The sequence below is a fragment of the Sorex fumeus genome, unplaced genomic scaffold, assembly GCF_029834395.1.
Source record: "Sorex fumeus unplaced genomic scaffold, SorFum_2.1 ptg000008l, whole genome shotgun sequence".
Classification (NCBI taxonomy): domain Eukaryota; kingdom Metazoa; phylum Chordata; class Mammalia; order Eulipotyphla; family Soricidae; genus Sorex; species Sorex fumeus.
The window spans coordinates 4,912,232-4,929,383 of record NW_026606065.1 but is presented as its reverse complement, the minus strand read 5'-3'; positions in this window follow the sequence as shown (position 1 = coordinate 4,929,383).

Here is a 17,152-nt window from a genome sequence, read left to right as displayed (position 1 = left end):
CTGACTCAAATTAGTTATCTATTTATTTATTTTGCTTTTTGGGTCACACCTAGCAATGCACAGGGGTCACTCCTGGCTCATGCACTCAGGAATTACTCCTGGCAGTGCTCAGGGGACCATAGGGGATGCTGGGAATTGAACCTGGGTCGGCCGTGTGAAAGGCAAGCGCCCTACCTGCTATGCTATCGCTCCAGCCCCAAAATGGTTATTTCTTGATCAAAACAAATTCTGATGGCCAATACTTGCTTAATTTATTATTTCCTAGTGAACTCTATTTGACATTCACTTTGAGGACACACAGCAGGAAAGCTGTCTGATATACCCCACCCTAAAGAGAGGATAAATTTATTACATCCTTAAGCAAAGTCTGTGTCAAGTATTGGCTCATCACTTGATAAAAAAGAGAAAAACAAATTCTCAGTTCTTTGTTTAGGAAACATTCAGTTTTCAGGTTTACCAATATATTGAATCTGAAAGGCTGTGGCACTCATTGATTTAGTGGCATATTTTAAACTGGGAACAAGAGACACAAAGCTTAGGTTACTACTGTGTAAAGCTATTGACGGTTGAGAAAGTAAAATTCTGTCCAGATACTATTCTTGGAACAAGACTTGTCTCTTGGCTTGAAGCTAAGTGAGCCAAATGGACACTTTTCAGATTTTTACTTACTTGATCGTATTTCAGCATTTGACATTGTTGACCAGACTCCTCAGTGAAATATTTTTATTTTTGGTATTCTTCACTATCAGAAAAAAAATCTGCTCTGCCTGGCTCTGACCACTTTTTTATTTTCAGATTATTCCTTAATGGTTGGTTCTCCTGTGATTCTTGTCATGACCTTGTTACATCTCATATAACACAGAGCTTCTAGTGATATTCATTTCTGATATCAACTACTATGAATAAGGTGAGGACTCATTTCTGATATCAACTACTATGACTATGGTGAAGACTCAAAAATATTTTTTTCTGGGGTACCCAAATTTATATTTTCACCTCCTTACTAAAATATTTTTTGCTAAAATAATCTTCTGCAATTCCAAACTGACATTTCCAAACTGAACTAACTAATTTTATGCTCAGTTTGTCCTGTTCTTTTTGTCTCAATGAATACTATCATTTGGTTATGTCAGTCAAATACCATCTTTGATTTCTTTACTCTTGTTATGTCCCACAAATAATCAGTCTCCATCACCTGGTGTATCTATGGTATAAAAGTATTTCATCACTACCTATCTTGGTTCATAATTACTGCACTGCCCATTAATGTCTTATTTCAGGCTTCCAAGTTTCAGTCTCTTTATCACTCTCAAAACACTGATTTCCCCTGACTCCTTGTTTTATGATCCATGTTTTATGTTTTAGAAATTTAGATAAACATATTTATCCATGTTCCATGTTTTAGAAATTAGACTTTTAGTCATTTTTTTCTAACAATGAAAGCTCTTCAAAAACTTACTATCATCTTTGCAATAAAGGTTAAGTTGTAATTATGTAACATTTTTTAACTATCGTGTAGATTCTGACATCCTCCTCCTTTTAAACTTAGCTGGGTTTAGCCCCTTGACATTTCTTTTCTAGTTATCCATACTACAACAATCCCGAAACACTCAGGATTAACAAATGGAATGTTTTCTCTCATTCCTCTGGTCCTTTTTGTTTTCTCTGTGTGGAAGAACTTTTCCTTATTTTCCTGACTTATACCCACTCATCCTTCAAGCTGAGAAGGAATTTATCTGGGAAACTTCACTGATCCTCTCTCTAATTTTAGACCTCTGTTAGAGCTGATTTCTGTTGTTTATCTAGTGCACAGTGCACTTACATTTCATGGCATTCAGAAAATGTATTTTCAATGCCTATTTACGAATCTTCTTCGTCCAAGAACTCTTTGAGGTTAGTAAAGGAACTCTATTATTTCAACATCTGCCTCTAATACTCTCTTCTTATTAGTCATTCAATTGATTTTATTATTTTTTTGTGTGAATTGACTACACAATTTTTCAGTTTCATCTAAAAAAGGAAAAGATTTGAGGATTTTACCTTTTGGGGGGAAGTCATCACACATAAGGTAAGTTTCTCTAGAAAGATTTCCCTAGCTTGTGTATCCACTATTCATATTCTAGACATGAGAGCAATAGAAAGATAGCTGATAGCTGAACAAGGGCTGTAATAGCCCAAACTAGGGTCTGAAAACAGGCAGTCAGAATTATAAGCATTTTCTCTACATCCTACTAAGGGATGAAAAGAAATACCTTTTACATCAAGACATTATTGAAGGTATTATGGTTTGACATTTTTCAAGACACTCCATGGTTTCTGAAATCAGAGAATATTCAACTTCACTTATGGCTTTCATAAACTCATGCGGAATTCAGAATTTTTATTCTAGTGCTCCCTGAGTTTTTAGGAATTAATAAAATCAAGGTTGTTAGTAACTAAAGACTGCCAACAAAGTTTGATACTTTCTTAGAACTTCCTTTATTTTTTGATCACAAATGAATTTAGAAATTTTTTATCTACAATTCTTCCAGGAGAACAAGACACTACCAACATGTTCTCCAGTCACCATCTTGCTGCCGTTGCATGACAAATACAACTTAACAACATGCAGCAGAGCTGAACTTTCTGAAATCTTAGGACTATTCAACGGGCTTGGATTGAAACACACCCACGTTTAAAACAAAAAGAAGAATGAGTAAGTGAGGAACTGAGAATCACATATTTTTCTAAATTAGAATTATCTGTGAGATTTGAATATGTGCAAACATTTTGAGTGATCTGGTATGAATTATGACTTTGTTATTAAATAGTCAATTTGCTGTCCTTATGTGTGAAGTAAAAAGAGATTTGCTTTGCTGAATTTTAAAGGATTGAATTCTGATGGAATACTAGTCTTTTTTCCAAATCGAAAACTTTCTCAGAATTTAAAGGACACCCCATCTGAATTCAAGCTGTGCTTGGGTTCGCAACATTTTTTTTCCCCTTGGCATAGAAATGGATGTTTTGAGTCTTATGATTTGGTATACCGCAAACAGGCTTATACACAAGCTGTAATCCATATGATCTAGATGAGAGCTAAAGTTGTCTCGAATGATCAAACAAATGAGAATTCTAAAAAATGGAAATAAATTCCTTCAATCAAAAGCTTTGTGCTTTTGAACTTTCGATTTATTTTTTTTTCGAATTCTGAAATTTACTGGATTTTCTCAGCTCTTGCAGTTGGTGTTTACTTCTTTCCCTGAAATAGTAGAAAACATGGTTTGGCCATTTTCCTTTCTTCTTTGGAGGGAGTGGAGGGGAGGTGTCCACCAGTTTAGGGTGCTTAGAGGCTACACCCGGTGATACTTGTCTAAACAGGTCTTATTGTTCAAGGCCAGGACCCAGTAATATTGTCACTCACCCAGTGGTGCTCTGGACTGGCACAATAAGCCTGGTGATGCTTGGGGACATTGAGGGATAAACCTAGCCATGACCTGGAGGGCAGGATCATATGGCACCTGGGATTGACTGGGGTCCCTGCAAGTGAAAGGCATAAGCCTCTGACCTTGAACCCTGTTCCCAGTTTAGGAATATTTTAGGCTTAAAAGGAAAAAAATCTCAGGGCTAGGACGAAGGAGACATTACTGGGGCCTGCTTGAGGCAATCAACGAATAACAGGATGGTTGTGATTGTGATTGTGAAAAGGAAAACAACTAGTATTTATGTAGGCCCCTTTTATATGCCGTAACATTGAACACTTCCTGTCTTATTTAACATTGACATCTTCCCTACACAACAGTGTTATTTTTCCAGTTTTACAGATGGGACAATGAGTCTCAGACGAGGAGAGGGATGTTCTCAAACTCAAGTAGTAAGCTTAGGTTCTTTTCAGGTGTTTTTTTTCTGTACCCAGAATGCTTTGCCCTTCCCTAGAGTTTGTTCACTAACCCAGAGATGCCCTACCTTCCTAACTTTACCTAGACAATTCCTATGTTTTTCAAGATTCAGTTCTTTCAATAATCTTCTGGAAACTCTACCCAACATCTCAACCATAGGAGGGTGCTCTCCTTCATGTGAGTCTCCATTCTCTGAACTTGCCTCCATGAAGTATTCATTGTGATTGTATTCAATCTTTTGTCTATTTTAACAATTATAGTTCACAGTTTGAAACCATGTTATCTATACATTGCACTGATTAACTTATTCCTAGAATACAATGAGTATTGGTGGAGTCAAAAATAGTTTATTTACTCCACAAGAAGAAAACATCCAACCCCATCCAAAAATGGGGCAATGAAATGAACAGAAACTTTCTCAAAGAAGAAATCTGAATGGCAAAAAAGCACATGAGAAAATGCTCTACATCATTAATCATCAGGGAGATGCAGATCAAAACCACAATGAGATACCATCTCACACCTCAGAGACTGGCCCACATTCAAAAGAACAAAAGCAACCGATGCTGGCGTGGATGTGGCGAGAAAGGGACACTCCTTCACTGTTGGTGGGAATGTCCACTGGTTCAGCCCTTCTGGAAAACAGTATGGACGATTCTCAAAAAATTAGAAATTGAGCTCCCATTTGACCCAGCAATACCACTCCTGGGAATATATCCCAGAGAGGCAAAAATGTATAGTCGAAGTGACATCTGCACTTGTTTGTTCATTGCAGCCCTCTTTACAATAGCCAGAAACTGGAAGAAACCTGAATGCCCAAGAACAGATGGCTGGTTAAAGAAACTTTGGTACATCTACACAATGGAGTACTATGTAGCTCTTAGAAAAGATGAAGTCATGAAATTTACATACAAGTGGTACAATATGGAAAGTATCATGCTAAGCGAAATGAGTCAGAAAGAGAGGGATAGACATAGAAAGATTGCATTCATCTGGGGGATATAAAGTAACAAAGTATGAGATTAATACCCAAGAATAGCTGAGATCAGCACCAGGAGGATTACTCCATAACTTAGAGGCCAGCCGGGTATCCTAGAGGAAAGGGCAGTTCAGATAGAGAAGGGAGCACCAAATAAAGGATGTTTGGAGGATCCTCCCAGGAGGGGAGATGCATGTGGAAAGTAGACTATGGACTGAACATGTTTGCCACTCAATGCCTCTTTTGCAGACCACAACACCCAAAAGGAGAGAGAGAACACAGGGGATTGCCCTGCCACAGAGACAGGGGGGATGGGGGGATGGGGGTGGGAGGGATATTATCCATGGTGGTGGAAAATGGGCACTGGTGGAGGGATGGGTATCTGATCATTGTATAATTGAAATCAAAGCACAAAAAATTGTAAATCTACAACTTTAAAAAAATAAAATAAAATAAAGGGAAAAAAATAGTTTATTTAGTGGTCTATAGACCAAACATGACTGCCACTCAATGCCTCTCTGGCAAAACACAGTACCCAAAAGAAGAGAGAGAGAACAGGGAGGAATGCCCTGCCACAGCGGCAGGGTGGGACGGGGGGGGGGGTGGGGGGGAGGATGGGGGGTGGGAGGGATGCTGGGACCCGTGGTGGGGGAGGATGGGCACTGGTGGAGGGATGGGTACTTGATCGTTGTGTGACTGAAGCCCAAGCACAAAAATTTATTAGTCTATAAGTGTGCTTCATGGTGTTTCACTAATAAAAAAAATGATAAAAAAATTCTTATATTTTGGCCAAACATATGAGGGTGGGGCAGGAAATATGCTGGTACGTTCTGTCTGAATTCTAAAAAATAAATATTCTTCCCATTTTTATATCAAGGGTTCATATTTCTTCCTTTCTTTTGCAAATCAGTTTTTAAAACTATTTTCAAAATTCCTGGGAAGCAGTTATTTTTTTCCTTAAATTTTCATTAGTGAAACACCATGAGGTACAGTTGTAGACTTGCGAATTTTTGTGCTTGGGTTTCAGTTGTACAATGAACTGGTGCCCATCCCTCCACCAGTGCCCATTCTCCACCACCACCAGTCCCGGTATCCCTCCCACCCCCCTTCCCCCCCTCCCCCTTCTTACTCTGCCACTGTGGCAGGGCATTCCCTTTTGTTGTCTCTATCCTTTTGAGTGCTGTGGTTTGCGAAAGAGATATTGAGTGGCAATCTTGTTCAGACTATAGTCTACTCTCATCATGCATGGGAAGCAGTTATTTTTAAATAGTTTTTTTTTAAATAAGAAAGTTAACCTTAGGGATGGGTATTTGATCATTGTATAATTGAAACCCAAGCACAAAAATCTGTAGGTCTACAACTGTACCTCATGGTGTTTCACTAATAAAAATTAATTAAAAAAATAAAAAAATAGTTTATTTTCACCCAATAAGAGCGAGAGAACAAAAGGGAATGCCCTGCCACAGAGGCAGGGTGGAATGGGGGGATGGGGGGTGGGAGGGATGCTGGGATCCGTGGTGGTGGGAAATGGGCACTGGTGGAGGGATGGGTATTTGATCATTGTATAACTGAAACCCAAGCACAAAAATGTGTAAGTCTGCAACTATACCTCATGATGTCTCACTATAAAAATTTTTTTAATAAAAAAAGAAATAACTTCTAGTTCTGCACTCAGAAATTACTTCTGGTGGTCAGGAACCATATATGATGCCAAGGATCAAATCCTGATTGGCTGCATATAAGGCAAGTGCCCTGTCCTCTGTACTATCTTTCCAGCCCCATGTGTGATTATCTTTTATTGTGCAACCATAGACAAAAACTAAACAAGCCAAACAATAAAAAGGCATCTCTACCTCACTGTTAAAAATTGTTTATTTGCTGGAGCGATAGCACAGCGGGTAGGGCGTTCGCCTTACAAGCGGCCAACATGGCTGACCCGAGTTCGATTCCTCCGCCCCTCTCGGAGAGCCTGGCAAGCTACCGAGAGTATTGGATATGCCAGACACAGTAACAACAAAGTCTCCAATGGAGACGTTACTGGGCCCGCTCGAGCAAATCGACGATCAACGGGAGGGCCTTTACCTTTACCTAATATTCTCACAATCACCTGATATTATATGAAATCTTAATATTCAATAAAATTTCTTCTTCTTTCCCCACCCAATAGGGTCTTTCACTACAGCAATGAGGAATGGACTATTCCTTTATTCTCCACGCTGCTTTCATGTTATTTTTACAATATTACTGCACTTAGCCTCAGAAAAAAGAGTGACGCTATCATACTGTTTTTTACATTGTATTACATCTGGTTCTTGTAATCCAGGAAAGAGAAAACAGCCACATATATGTAACTGGTAATTGTGTTTTACTGGGGAGTTTAATCCCAGGACAGTTAAGAGTGAAAGAAGAGAGGGTCAATGCAAGAAGGATGAGGTGCCATGAAAAGTACTTCCATGATAGTTACTTCTTTACAATGAGCTTCAAAAACTGTTTTTTAATGGTTTGGCAGGTACTTACACTTTGGTCTCACAGGACAACTTCAGGCAGACTGATTGGAGGGAGTAGAAGAGGGATGTGTCTCTCTTTGGCCAGTGGTACTATAAGAGTTAACCTCCTTGCATTCCAAGTTGAGTCATTTAAACTGTTTCTTGGGAAAACAAATATACTCCCTATCATGGCATTTTCCAAATCTTGAAGTTACTGGAAGATAACAGACCACAGGCAAGAAGAGCTTGCTTTTCCAAGGGCCTACTGCATGGGTTAGCATGGACACATACTCTGCATAGGTATTGGAGGTTTAGTCAACAGCTTAAGAGTCTGGAATTGACAAGTCTGAGAGAACTAGATGAGACATACACTTGTATACAGATACAACTCCACCATGTACGTTCATTTATCTCTTTAAATGTTTCCTGTCATGAAAAAAATGTTTCCTGTCATGAATATTCACAAATTATGGTCTAGCTGTTTCAAAAATCCAAATGTCTTCTATCTGAACAATGTACTGGCAACTTAAGCACAACACGGCATGCCAAAACTTTAAGACACAGTAAGAAGCTTTTGCAGGAAAACTGGGATATCTTGTTGTTTTGGGTTTCTATTTCTCCCTGTTGCCATCCCATGTCCAGCCATGATGTTTGGCACAACAGACAAAGAAATGAACAGGATGAACTTTTATCCTGTTCATTTCTAAAAGGACACTAGATAATATTAGTCTGTAATAGTCACATGCATTTTTTTTTATTAGTGAAACGCCATGAGGTACAGTTGTAGAGTTATAAACTTTCATGCTCGGGTTTTAGTTGTACAATGATCAAGTACCCATCCCTCCACCAGTGCCCATTAGTAACATGCTTTTGAGAAAAGAATCATAGAGCTATGAAGTCGGTGACCTCTGTCCATCAGCACTATGCTGAAATCGTAAAAAAAAATTCTTAGGTTCTTGCTATATTAATTTTTGTCTTTTTCAACAATACAGGAGATTAATATGTTCTAGGAGCAAGTTAACTTTTTAACAATATTTGACTTATATTTCTCTTTCTTAATACATATTACTAAGAGAGCTGAAGCTATAGCACAGCAGTAGGGCGTTTGCTTTGCGCACAGCCAGCCCGGTCGAGCCCAGTTCAATTCCTCCGCCCCTCTTGGAGAGCCTGGCAAGCTACCGAGAGTATCTCGCCCGTATGGCAAAGCCTGGCAAGCTACCTGTGACATATTCAATATGCCAAACACAGTAACAACAAATCCCAAAAAATTACTAATGAAAGTATTTTAGAAAATTAGTGGAATAAAGGCTTTTGGAATATTATGAGGGATTATGTAAGATTTATAGCTTTTAAGATTTAGATGTATTGTCCAAAAATATATTGCTCACCTTGGGTCTAATAATAAAGGCTCATCATTCCAGCTATCAAAATCTACTTACTAAGGAGTCAGGCCAGGGGATTTGCTAATTATTATTAAGTCTATCCAATGAAAACAACCCGCCTTTAGTGAAAAAAGAATACACTGTAGAAGTAATATTTTGCCAGCAACATTACCAATGGCCTTCTTGTCTTCCTGATGAACTCATTGTAACTATGGAAATTTCTAATTTCTTACTTGGGTCAGCTTCAGAAGTACACTTAATTTATGTGCTCCAAATGGATTTATCTATTAATGAACCAAGAAATTATTATTTTTTTGCTCTGGCTTGCTGATATTATTAAAGTTCAGATTGTTCTAGGGTCATGTTTGTTCCACAGTTTTTATTCAATATATTCACTTTCCATCAAAATACAATTTTCATAACTAAGAAGGTGTTAGGATTTTGGTCCCTGGTGGAAATTTTACTTTGCAGAGCATTACCTCATCCAAATGTATGTTCCCTGTGAACCTGTCATCAAGTGGACTTGATGCCTTAATTTTTTCCTTTTGTGGTGAGGTGCTTAACTGGTTACTTTTGCAGACTTTGTTAGTAAAATTAAGAGAAATAAGTGAAATAAAAATGTATTCAGTTCCAAGTGACTAGAGCTGAGAATAGCCATTACTGCATATCGAAGGCTGAAATTTCCAGGTAAGCCAAATTGTTTCTTCAAGATCAAAATGAAGGTTGTTGGACGCAGTTAACTTATTCAACATTTCAGCCAAGTTCATGAACTCTGCAGTTACAAAGAAAATTGTTTCATAAATTTTTTTCCAACAATGCTAAAAAATGTCCATGAGTTTTCTATTTCTTTGACCAACAAGCTTTCAGCATCTTTTGTCTATTAAAGCTGATTCTGGAGATACAATAAATGGGGCATGGCAAATACAGGGAGCTGTTTGAAATGTCATACTCTGAATCAGAAGCACTTGATGTATAGTGGACATTGGTAGGACATATGCATGTGGATGTTATTGTAAAAGGTTTCATGAAAGAGGCAGCATTTATTCTGGGTCTTGCAGAATGGGCATTGGAAATGCAGGATGCTAAGGAAAACGGTTTTTAATTGTAGCAGATTTTAAGGAATCATTTTGGGCCACTTATATGACTTAAGAGTCATATAAATACAAAGACCTAAAGTTTGAGAAGTTCTCAATTATGGTACTTCCTCTATTGAGGACATTATTTTTAAATTCCTTAGATGTTAAGATATACATAATTGGCATATAAGATTGTGAGAGGATATAACACAACTTGATATATGGGTATCTTGTGAAATGAAGCTCACAATTAGGTTAGTTAACGTCTTTCTCACAGAACATCAATCACTTTTTTTGTGGTTGTTGAATACAGTTAAGACCTACTAGTTTAACAAGTTTAAAATGCAGAATGCAGTCTTATTAACTATTGTCAGTATACTAGAGCTTACTTATTTTGTAATTGAAAGTATAGTTTGGTAACTATTGCCCTGTTTCTTCCCATACCCTAGTCTCTGGAATATCACTCCTGAAATATCTATTTCTATGAGTTCAGCTTTTCTAGATTTCACATATAAGTGAGATCCGACAATATTTGTCTTTCTCAGACTGACTTATTTGACTTAGCACATCATCCTCAAGGTCCATCCATTCTGTCACAAATGGAAGGATTTCCTTTCTGATGGCTCTTCTATTTTCTTTTTCTTTTAATACTTCTTTTTTTTTTTTTTTTTAGTATTTGAGCTACCCTCAGCTGTGCTCAGAGTTTACTTCTGGCTCTGCACTCAGGAATAACTCCTGGCAAGACTTGGGGAAGGGGGAGGTGTGGAATATAGGGAGTGCCAGGAATTGAATCTGGATCTGCTGAAGGCAAGGCAAGCACCCTGTCCTATGTATTACTTTCCAAACTCCCTTTTTTCTAATATCTTAAGGTTAATGTTTAATTAGTTTTCACGGTACCTTTCGTACTGTCATTTAAAGCAATTCAGGGGCCAGGAAATAGTGCAGGTGTTAATACAGTTATCCTGCAGACAGTAACCTAGGTTTGATCCCCAACAACACATAAGGTTCCCTGAGCACTGACAGGAGAGATCCCTGAGCACAGAACTAGAATAATTTTTGACGATATGGCCACAAAACAAAGGCAAATGCAATAAATTTATTTCTGAAAAATGTGTTTTATGCATTACAGTTCTATTTGATGTTGGTTGCTGTTTTAGTATTTATATATATATATATATATATCACTTAATCACTTAACTTCCCGTTAGTCGTCGATTTGCTCGAGCGGGTGCCAGTAATGTCTCCATTTGTCCCTGTCTCGTGCTAGTGTAGCCCAATGGCATCTGTTCGTTCCGGGAACATGAAGGGCCTCAAACCGATCGTTCATGATCTTGACGAAGAAGTCTGACCATCTGGTAAGTGGGCAGCCACACGGTCTCTTGACATCCCGTGGAATCCAATCAGTAACAGCTCTAGTCCAACGGTCGTCTTTAAATCTCATTACGTGACCAGCCCATCTGATTTTCGACACCTTGGCATATGAGACAGCGTCCCTGATCCTTGATCGTCGACAGATGTCAGAACTCCGGATTCTTTCTCTCATTTGAGTGAAACGTGATATTCCAAGCATAGCTCTTTCTATTCTTCTTTGGGAGACCTGAATGGCGTTCTCATCTTGTTTGCGTAGGGCCCAGGTCTCTGAGGCATATGTTAATGCAGGAAGAACAGTGGAATCAAAGAGATGTGCCTGGAGCCGGAGGTTCTTCGTCCTCTTAGCTATTTCTTCGACGTTCTTGAAGGCGTTCCAAGCCGCTCTCTTCCTCCTGCACAGCTCGGGTGCCAGGTCATTTGTCATGTTGACTTCTCGACCTAGGTACACATAGCTGTTGCATTCGGAGATGGTCGTTCCATTGAGAGCGAATGGGGCGTCAGGAACAAGGCTGTTTCTCATAAACATTGTCTTCGTAAGATTCAGCTGTAGTCCTACCTTTTCACACTCACGGTCAAAGTCGGCCAGCATTTGTGCCGCTTGGCTGATGTTTGGTGTTATTAAAACAATGGCATCAGCAAAGCGGAGGTAGTGTAGTTGCCGACCATCTATCTTCACTCCCATTCCTTCCCATTCCAGTTGTCGCATGATGTTCTCGAGGGTGGCACTGAAGAATTTCGGTGAAATGGTATCACCCTGCCACACCCCTCTCTTGACATCAACGATCACTTCTTTGTAGAATGGTGAGATTCTGGTAGTGAATCCGCAATAGAGCTCACGGAGGATCCTGATGTATTGGGCTTGAATGCCCTGATTGGCTAGGGCTTCAATGACCGCTTCCGTCTCAACAGAATCAAAGGCCTTCTTTAAATCAATGAACGTTAAGCAGAGCGGCATCTTGAACTCCCGAGAAACCTCAATGAGCTTGGTTATCGTGTGGATATGGTCGATGGTGCTGAATCCTTTGCGGAACGCGGCTTCCTCGCGTGGTTGTCCTTCATCTAGTGTTCTGCCAATCCTATTCAGGATGACTTGAGTGAACAACTTGTAGATGACAGACAATAGGCAGATCGGGCGATAGTTGCCAATGTCATGGATGTCTCCCTTCTTGAACAGTAGTACGGTCCTGCTGGTTTTCCACTGGGACGGAACCTTGCATTCAGACAGGTAGCGAGTGAAGAGCCGAGCCAGTGTATTGATGAGTACTGACGGCAGGTTCTTCAGGTGTTCAGGTCTGACCTTGTCTGGGCCGGGTGCTGGCTGTTTGTTTCTTTACCGATGAAATGGCGTGTCGGATTTCGGAAAGGAGAACATTGGGAACGACATATCCATCCTGTGGAATTTGGTATGTCGGCAAGTGGACATGGCTATCGAAGAGATTTGAGTAGAAGTCATGGATAATCTTCTCCATTGCCGTTCTGGAGGATGTGATGGATCCATCAGGACGTCGGAGGGCAGTCATCTTGGTCTTATAGTTGGCGAAGGACAGGCGGGCGTTACGAATACTTTTCCCGGCTTCTGCCGCATCTACCAGTACTTCTGCTCTTCTCTCTTTGAGGTCTTGCTTGATCGCATCTCTGCACTGCTTTGCAAGCTCGGATGTTAGCTTGCGGTTGCCTGAGGCATGCGCCAAACCACGCTGGCGAATTAGCTCAAGAGTTTTCGAAGATAGGCGACTTTTTGTGGCTATCTCTCTCTTGGCGTTCCTCGCACATTCATGGAGGTGCTGAACCAGTCGATCGTATTCCTCGTCAATGTTGTCAACAATGGCATCTTCTCATGCTGCCGCAATAGTACCAAAGAGTCCCCAGTTGGTGGTCATTCTGGGAGTTCTCTTTTTGAACTTTGCAGCCCTTTCTCCCCGCTCTGTGAAGTAGAATTTTGCACGAAGGAGACGGTGGTCCGATCCCGTTCGAAATTTTGGGACAACAGCGACATCAGTCAGGCAAAACCGTCGATTGAATATGATGTGGTCTATTTCGTTGTGGAATCGTCCACCGGGAGACTCCCATGGCCATCGTTTAGATTCTGCCTTCTGGAACTGTGAGTTACCATGAATGGTCTTGGTCGACATGATGAACTCAGACAGTCTCTCACCCTGTTCGTTCCATTCTAGGCCATGGGTCCCGATGTGAAGTTCTTCAGCTGATCTTCTCGGTCCTATCTTGGCATTAAAACACCCACAATGATCTTGTAGAAGGTGTGGTCTTCTTTATAGAACTTCTCTAGCTCCATGTAGAACTTCTCGATTTCTCTTTCATCATAATGAGATGTTGGTGCGGAGACAACGAAGATAGAAACTGCCGGCAGTGAGCCACATCTATTCAAATGTAAACGTCCGATTCGGGTTGTTAGGCATTCGAATGAATCAATGCTCATGGCCAAGTTTGTGTTGACAAGGACACCGACGCCTCCGACACCTCTTTTATCGCATGTTCCGAGGAACAATTCTTCTCCAGTGTCGAAAACGGCATGGTGAGATTCGTGCCTTCTTGTCTCGGTCAGACCAATGATGTCGTACTTGATCATTCGCGCTTGTACCATCAGGTCCTCGATGGATGCATCTGATGCCAGCGTACGTGCATTGAAAGTACAGACGATCATTTATGTCTTCCTTCGTTGTGGCAGCCTAGGTCGGCCTTGAGATTTTGTCGGCCTCTCCTTTCTCATCCTTCTCAGTGCTGCCATGTCGGTGAAGCCTTCAGGGTCAGGTGAATGAGACCAGTTGTAGTTACTGGTTTTGGCATATCGAATACCCAGCCGTCGCCACACTCCAGGATGCTTTCTGGACCCGCGCGGCCGCAAGCGGCCGCGCGACACATCATAAGACACTAAATACCCATCTTCTGGAATTGTCGTACCATATTTGATAGGGTTCAAATATGGTAACACCTACAACGGTGATTAGAGGTCGCCCCAAAAGCCTCTATCCCTCTCGGAAAGACTGGCAAGCTACGGAGAGTATTCCGCCCGCACGGAAGAGCCTGGCAAGCTATCCGCTGTGTATTCAATATTCGATATATATATATATATATATATATATATATTGCCTTTTGTGTCACACCCAGCTTTGTACACACAGGGGTTACTCCTGGCTCATGCGCTCAGGAATTTCTTCTGGTGGTGCTCGGGAGACCACATGGGATGCTGGGAATGGAATCTGGGTTGGCTGCGTGCAAGGCACCCTACCCACTGTGCTATTGGTCCAGCCCCTATTTTTTCTTTTCATGATGACAATTTTATTTTATTAATTTATTTGTTAACCTTGACCAGATGGGTGGAGCAAAAGCACAGCGGGTAGGGCGTTTTGCCTTGCACGTGACTGACCGGGGTTCCATTCCTTCGTCCCTCTTGGAGAGCCCCGCAAGCTATTGAGAGTATCCCGCCCTCATGGCAAAGCCTGGCAAGCTACCTGTGGCATATTCGGTATGCCAAAAACAGTAACAAGTCTCACAATGGAGACGTTACTGGTGCCCGCTCGAGCAAGTTGATGAACAATGGGAGGACAGTGCTATAGTCCACTGCTAATTTTTAAGCTCATAGATAATTTAGAGTATGATTTTTAGTTTTAAACTTTAGAATATAGTTTAGTTGTAATTTTTGAGGGGGCATACCTTGTGGCTCTTAGTCTTATTCTTAGCTCTGCACTCAGAGATCACTCCTGGTGGGCTTTAGGGACCATAAAAGGGTCCTGGAGTTGAACCTGGGTGGATTCCATGTAAGACAATGCTTTACCTGCTGTAACTATCTCTTTGACCGCCAGTTCACTTGTATTTTTATTATTAATTTAAAATTTATGTATTCTGGGGTCTCAGTGTATAATCTATATGGTATCTGTTACTGAAATTTTTTTCAATACTTGATACATATGATCCAAATTTCCAAAAGATTTTTATTTATTGTTCAAAGAATGTTCTCCACCACTTGGTAAATGCCTATAATTATTTATTAGGTCAAGCTAATTGTGTTTGTGATATTTTAGTGTCAATAACCAAGGTAACTGGCTATTTTCAATGGTTCTCCATCCTTTTCTGAAAATGACTTTTCTTAGTTTTTCTTAAAAAATGTTGAAATACAAGAATGGCGATTTTTTTAAATCAGGAACTCAGAATTTTTATGACAATTTTTCCTTTACAATATCATGAAGTCTTCCTTCTCTCATTCCTTTTGGGCCAATTCAATTCAGAGGTCTTACTATACTCACTAGAATTCTGATGGGTCCTAGGAGATGACAATGCTATAAAATGAATGAACTCATAATCCCTGAATACTTGGTAACTATAATATGCCGAAAGACAGACTTTCATTGCATTAGGGTTATTATCTTTTTTTGTATTAAGTTTATCTTCAAATGAATGACAATTGCACTGACAGCTGATTTCTCAAAAGCAATAGTGAAAATTGAAAAAAGAATAAAACATTATAGAACTTCACTGTGCTGACAGAAAATAAATGTTAGCAAATTTTCATTAGCATTTATAAATTATTTATTTTCTCTTCTTTCACTTAACTGCTTTGTATTTACTGAGTCAAGATATATTTTTAAGGTTTATGATTTTCTCTAGTTTATTATAGCTTGACAGAGTATTGTTCAAGCACTTACATCTTCAATGACATTTTGTCTGTCATCCCTTAAATCCAGAAAAAGTATGGAACATGATTCTACTACAAAAGAAGATTTTTAAAATTTCTGCTGGTATTTATTATTTTCTTTTTCTAATTCCATTTAACTTTATTCAGTATATATGTTTAGAATGATTGTATTTGAATGTAAATTTAATCTATTACGATAGTTTCCTTTTACTTCAGATGATATTTCTTATAGTCTATTTAGTTTGAATTAATATATCATTGTTTCAGTTTATTTCATTGGTATCTGGTATTGTTTCAAGGATTTGAAATGAGAAAAATATTTCAAAGACATATCAAAGAAATGATCAAAATAATCCACAGTGATTTTGCTACTTCACTATCAAGTTTTTGACCAACATTAGAAGATATTTTTGTTCGTATTCTTTAGCTATAAACATAAATTTTTGTCTCTTCATTTTGATATTTTCATGCATTAAGATGTATTTTATTATTCATTACTATTTCATATAGTATAGGTACAAAATATTCTAAATTTAAAATTATTTGAAAAAAATCATTTGAACATAGCAGTTTCTTTATAGTTAGAATTAGAAAAAAAGACTGACTTGTATTTGATTGAAGCAGTAAATAATTTCCTGCTCCCAGTCTTTTCACTATTTTAGCTTAAAGCTTAAATATAGTTTTATTTTGATATTTACTGTGACTTTAAATAAGTTTATTTACGATAAAAATTAATTTTGTGTATTTCTCTTTTTTAAGCTTTAAACATTCTTTTCTGCCTTGATAGTTTTTAATTTTAATTTCCGTGAGTTTGGAAGAAATATTACTTTTCCAATGCCATAACATATCTTTATAATTTTCTTTATGGAAGTAAGTATGCTTAGGTTTTGCTTGTTTGTTTATACTTGTCTTAATATCATCATGGTTTAAAAAAGTATATGTTTAATGGGCATAAATTATAGGTTGAAGCTTCTATTTCTAGGAATTTTGAATTCGTTATAACAGATCAATCCTCTGTGAGCAAAACTGAAAATGCTGGCTTAAAGTGAAACATCTGTTTGAAGGCATTAGTGAAGACTGAGTAATTGTGATGCCGAAAATAGAGGGATTAAAAAAAAAGCTTAGGTAATATTACTAATTTTCTTTTCAGAGCACTTGTTGATTCCTGGTGCTTTCCAACTGAGATGTTGATCAGTTTGCCAATTGGTAGGGATATAAAAATTGTAGACTTTAAGGTATTTATTAAAATAATGTTTTTAGCCCAGGCATGCGGGTCCTGGGGCTGAGATCGCCAAGCCTGCTTGGATCAGGGCTGAGCATCCTCCACCCAGA